This window comes from Bos taurus, chromosome Y, assembly GCF_002263795.3.
Source record: "Bos taurus isolate L1 Dominette 01449 registration number 42190680 breed Hereford chromosome Y, ARS-UCD2.0, whole genome shotgun sequence".
In the NCBI taxonomy this organism is placed as follows: Eukaryota; Metazoa; Chordata; class Mammalia; order Artiodactyla; family Bovidae; genus Bos; species Bos taurus.
This window is the reverse complement of record NC_082638.1, coordinates 33104348-33110317: the sequence shown is the minus strand read 5'-3', so window position 1 is coordinate 33110317 and position 5970 is coordinate 33104348.

Here is a 5970-nt window from a genome sequence, read left to right as displayed (position 1 = left end):
ATTAAAAAATAGACTCTTAATACTACAAAATGCATAACAAATTCCAGAAAGCAAAAATTTAAAAACCTAGACTAGAATTTGAACTCCCAAATGTACAATATAAAATAAACTGAAACATAATTGAACACAAAAATTAGAAAAAATATTCTGGGGTCAGTTCAGTGTCAGGTTATCCCTTGTTCTAGCTTGCACTTTTTCTCAAAGTCCACGATTGTCCTTAAATGCAATTTTAGTGCTTAATTTTAATCTGTTGCACCCGCCACTTCTTGAGTGGTTCCCCTGTCTTATCTTTACTTAGGCTGGCCTCCTCTGCTTGCAAGTCTCTTCAATGTCTAATCTGAGCCCTGATAGGAAGAGGTGACAATAGACCCTTATTCAGGGTCATTTGCTCTGTTTTGCTGTGGAGAGGCAGGAACACTGCAAACAAATACCACTGGGATTTGTGGGTAGCCTTTGTTGTGAATGGACAGCACAGGGTCTGCCAAAGTCCAAGGTGATGTACACTTCTCAGATCCAGCCACTCAAGCTCCTGGGTGTCCCTTGAGGGCACAGTTACAGAAGGGCCATGGATCTCACGCACTTCCCAGGCCCAAGCTACCTAGGGTCCATCCTGTGCTAGGCGTGAAGTCCCAGGTTGGCTGTGTGTCTCCTGCACTTCCCAGGTCCAAGCTGCTCAGATTCCCAGGTGTTGTATGAAGGCTCAGCCCCAGTTGAACCATGTATCTCTTGCTCTTCCCAGGCCCAAGCAGTCCAGACTCCCCAGTTCTCTGTTTGGGGCACAGTCCCAGGTGGGTTCTTTGTCTCCTGCACTTCCAAGGCCCAAGCTGCTCATACTTCTGGGTGTTCTATGAATGCCCAGTCCCAGTTGAGCCATGCATCTCCTGCTATTCCCAGGCCAAAGTGGCCTGGTGTTCTGCCAGAGCATAGTCCCGGGTGGGCCCTTTGTCTAATGCACTTTCCAGGTCCAAGCTGCTCAGGTTCCAGAATGTTCCAGAGTACACTCTTCCAGAGAGCCACTCAGGTTTTCAGGATAGCTGTGATGTCATAGTTCCTGGTGGACCATGTTTTTCGTGCACTGCTCAGGTTCATTCTGGTCAGTTTCTCAGATACTCCACAAGGATACAGTCCATGCATGGTGAGCTGTGCATCTCCTCAGAGGAGTTGCTCTCAGGTTATGACACTCTTGGCAGCCATAAACTGTCCCAGATCTCAGGAAGTTATGGTTAGTGGCTGCTCATGAATAGAGTCTGCTCACAGCTTGGCAGGAGATGCAGTCTCCTGGGCCTAAAAGGTTATGGCCTTCTGCCTCTGGTTGTCAACATTCTGAATTTTTGCCTCCTGGGAGGTCCATAAGGAAAGCTAGTGTGCTCTCCTTCAGTAAATACTAGGGCATAGTCTGTTCTGTAAGCATGTCAGGGGTTGCAGTGTGGTCTTAGAGCCTTCCCGTGGGAACATTCCTTTTCTTTGTTTATTTTTCTCTCTCTGGCATTATGTGCTTCCGCCTGCTACATCACATTAGTTCTCTCAGAGTGTCTGTAGAGCATTCAAACCCCATCTTTATTCTAAGGACTGAAGATGCAGAGGGCGCCCCTGTACAAAGCCCCCACTCACTGTGGGTGGACATGAGACTGTGAGGCAATTCCCCACTAAAAATTGCTTTTTTGGCTTGAATTCTGAGATGGTGGTGTGGGGTGGTTATACCACCCTCTGAGATTCCAAAGAGGCCCACTGAATCAACCTCTGAGAGGGTTTCCTGTCGTATGGAAACTTTTCCTTCTCTAAAAGCTTAAGGTGGATAGTGCTGGATTTGGGGTGGTGTGGGGTGGCTATACCACCCTCTGAGATTCCAAAGAGGCCCACTGAATCAACCTCTGAGAGGGTTTCCTGTGGTATGGAAACTTCTCCTTCTCTAAAAGCTTAAGATGGATAGTGCTGGATTCATGATCTCTGAGAAGAAGATTTAACTTCAGGACTAAGGACCAGGCTTGATCACTCAAGAGTTCTTGTATATCAGAGTTTTATTAAAGTAAGAAAAGGAACAGAGAAAGCTTCTGACATGGACATCAGAAGGGGGCCAGAGAATGCCCCCCTTGCTAGTGTTAGCCAGGGAGTTACATACATTTTAATTTAGTTATTATAATACATCAAAAGCATGTCTGAAATTTGTGAAAATTTTACCAGACCTACTCCCACAATTTATATTTTAGGATAACAGGATTAGAAGTTAACAATAGAAAGATCCTACCAGACCCACTCCCATAATATAGCTTCTAAAATATAAGGATTCGTCAGAAGGTTTTCAGGGAGGAGAAACTGTCCTCAAGCATGATACACTGTTGCTATATAATTCTAATTACAGAGTTTAAACTGAATTGTTTGCTGTGTAATCATCATTTCAAGGTTTAAAGAAAAAACAAAACAAAACATTTTATGTGACTAAGACTAATGAATATAGAGAAAAACAAACAAGCAAGCAATTCTCCTCCTTGAGAATTCCAGAACCCTATCTCCTCCTCAAGAATCCAGATATTTTTCTCTTCTTTGGGTAGGCCAGACTTCTTATCAATCTGCATAGGAATTGACTCTCTCTCCCCAACACAAGTTCAGTTCAGTTTCTCAGTCGTGTCCAACTATTTGTAACCCCAAGGACTGTGACACACCAGACTCCTCTGTTCATCACGAATTTCCATAGCTTGCTCAAACTCATCTCCATTGAGTTAGTGATGGACTCAATCTCATCCTGTCTTCTGCTTCTCCTCCTGCCTTCAATCTTTCTCAACACTGGGGTCATTTGCAAGAATCAGTTATTTGCATCAGGTGGCCAAATTCAGCTTTAGCATCAGTGCTTCCAATAAATATTCAGGACTGAATGTCTTACTGACTAATTTTATTCCCTGCTGTCCAAGGGACTCTCAAGAGTCTTCTCCAACACCACACTTCAAAAGCATCAATTTTTCAGGGCTCAGCTTTCTGTATAGTCCAACTCTCACATCCATATATGACTACTGGACAAATTATAGCTTGGACTAGAAAGACTTTTGTTGGCAAAGTAATATCTCTGTTTTTAAATATCCTGCCTAGGTTGGTCATAGCTTTTCTTCCAAGAAGCAAGTATCTTTTAATTTTATGCTGCAGCCACCATCTACAGTGATTTTGAAGCCAAGACAATAAAGTCTCTCAGCCTTTCCATTGTTTCCCCATCTGCGGCTGCTACTGTTGCTAAGTCACTTCAGTCGTGTCCGACTCTGTGTGACCCCATAGACGTCAGCCCACCAGGCTCCCCTGCCCCTTGGGTTCGCCAGGCAAGAACACTGGAGGCTGCCATTTCCGTCTCCAATGCAGGAAAGTGAAAAGTGAAATCTCTCAATCATGGGGCCAGAAGCCATGATCTTAATTTTTGAATGTTGAGTTTTAAGCTGGCTTTTGCACTCTCCTGTTTCACTTTCATCAAGAGGCTCTTTAGTCCCTCTTCACTTTCTGCTATATGGGTTTTGTCATCTATGTATCTCAGGTTACCTGCTATTTCTCCCAGCAATTTTGATTCCAGCTTGTGCTTCATCCAGTCTGGCATTTCACACGATGTGCTCTTCATCTAATTTAAATAAGCAGGGTTACAATTCAGAACCAGTCCCTTGTTGCGTATCTGGTTCTAGAATCAGTCTCTATCCCTAAATCCTTTGTCTCTCTTTTCTTGTTTATCTCTTCTCCTCCCTCATTATGAGCAAATTGATTGGCCTTTCTGGTGTCCTCTGCCAGCATATAGAAACGGTTTAGTGAAAGTTACTCCATATCCTGACAATCCGTTGAGGTATTTACTGGGGAAAAATTGAACTCCTTCTCATATGTCACTGCCACCTTAGGACGAGTCTACCGAGTTTATATTCAAAGGTATGCATTCTGCCCCTGTTAAGCAAGTACTCTAAAGTAGGAATACTCTCAATGTAGTACCATCGAGTACTATTGAGCTCACAGTGTGAAACATGCATGTAACGAAGCTACTGAGCTCACCCTCTGTAGTATGCATCCAGCAACTACTTGTGCCCCACTCTGTGACAATTATGCTGCAGCTCATGATCTGGCACTCATGAGTGTATGAAGCACTACTTCTGATTATGCATGCAGCAACTACTGAGGTTGAAATCAGGACTTTGCATTCTGCTTTTACTGAGAATTGAATTAGAACAGGTATACTAATTAGCTTGCACTCTGGAACATACATTACAACTCTAGAGCATAAGTATCACAACCAAGTGTGCCTGCACTCTGGACCTGGGATGCCGTAACAACTGAAAATGCAAGAAGCTTTTCACAACTACTGACCCCTGATTTCAAACCACTGCTGCTGCTGCCGCCAAGTCACTTCAGTAGTGTCCGACTCTGTGTGACCACATAGACAGCAGCCCACCAGGATTCCATATCCCTGGGATTCTCCAGACGAGAATACTGGAGGGGGTTGCCACTTCCTTCTCCAATGCATGTATGCATGCTAAGTCGCTTTAGTCTTGTCCGACTCCGTGCGAACCTATGGAGAGCAGCCCAGCAGGTTCCTCTGTCCATGGAATTCTCCAGGCAAGAATATTGGACTGGGTTGCGATTTCCTTCTCCGATTTCAAAGCACACATGCTACAAACATGACTTTTGCACTCTGGAATATGCGCTTGTCAATACTGAGACCACCATCAGAGGACGCACGCTAGAACTACTTAGTTTCTAATCTGGATTACCCTTTCTGCCACTATTGAGATTATTGACAAAATTTAGAACAAGTGCCTTGCTGTCACTGAGACTGCACAGTAGAGCATACATCCCATCACTCCTGAACCCGGGTTATTGAGAATATGGCCTGCCACTACTGAGCCTGTCCCTAAAACATGCCTGTTGGAAGTACACATACACTTTTGGTATATTACACTCTGGATTCTGCATCCCTGCACTACTGAAATTGCCTTCCAGAACAAGAGTTCATTGCCTGCTGAATATTCACTCTAAACAATAAAAATCACAATAATTAGCTTGTTGCTTTATAGGTAAGTCAGGCCACTACTCAACCTGCGCTGTAGTTCAGGTGTGCCTGAACAATTACTGAACTTGCACTCTGATGTTTGTTTACTTCTGGACACACCTGAGCCAGCACTCCTATGGACATAGTGAGTTTGAACACTGGAGGACATGGTACACCTCTACTGAGCATGAGTTCAAGGGCAGGCATCCGGGCTCTGCAGAGAACATGCTCTAGTTTCACACATTCCACAGTAACTGAACTTGCAATTGGGAGTACAGCTCTCATGACTACAGAGTGCACACATTTTATCATGGGTTTTGCACTACTGCGGTTTACTCAGGAACATATCTCCCATCATGACTGTGTGTGCCTTCAAGAGCCAATGTTCTGACACTACAGAGACTATGCTGTAGAGTAAGAATGCCTGAGCTACACACCTGCACACTGAATCATGCATCCCGGCAGTATCAATCCTAGTACTATAGCACACCTGTGACTTCTGAGTCCTTACACTAAGCAGGCATGGCACAGCTAGTGAGCATGTGGCCTAGAGCATGTGTGTGGCCAATACTAATTTTGCACTCTGAAGCATGTGTCTTGCCACTTGTAAGCGGTTCAGCTACTGATTTTGCACCCTGTTACACTATTTAATCACTGCTGAGCCTGCCTTATAGACCATGAGTTCCACTACTACTAATCTTGCCCCATGGCCTGTGAGCTTAAAGTAGTGATCCCACACTCTGCAGCTGAAATTTGCCAATGACTTGGCTTGCCCGCTGTTGCATATTTCCCCAAACTCTTCTTCCTGTACTCTAGAGCATGTGTCCCAGCTACTGAATTTGCACTCTGGAGGACCTATTCCAGGAAAGTGGAGGTTGCATTATAAAACACATATCCTACCCACGAGTGAACCGTCATTCTAGATCAACTGTGTCACCACTAGTGACTTTGAATTCTGAAGCATTAAA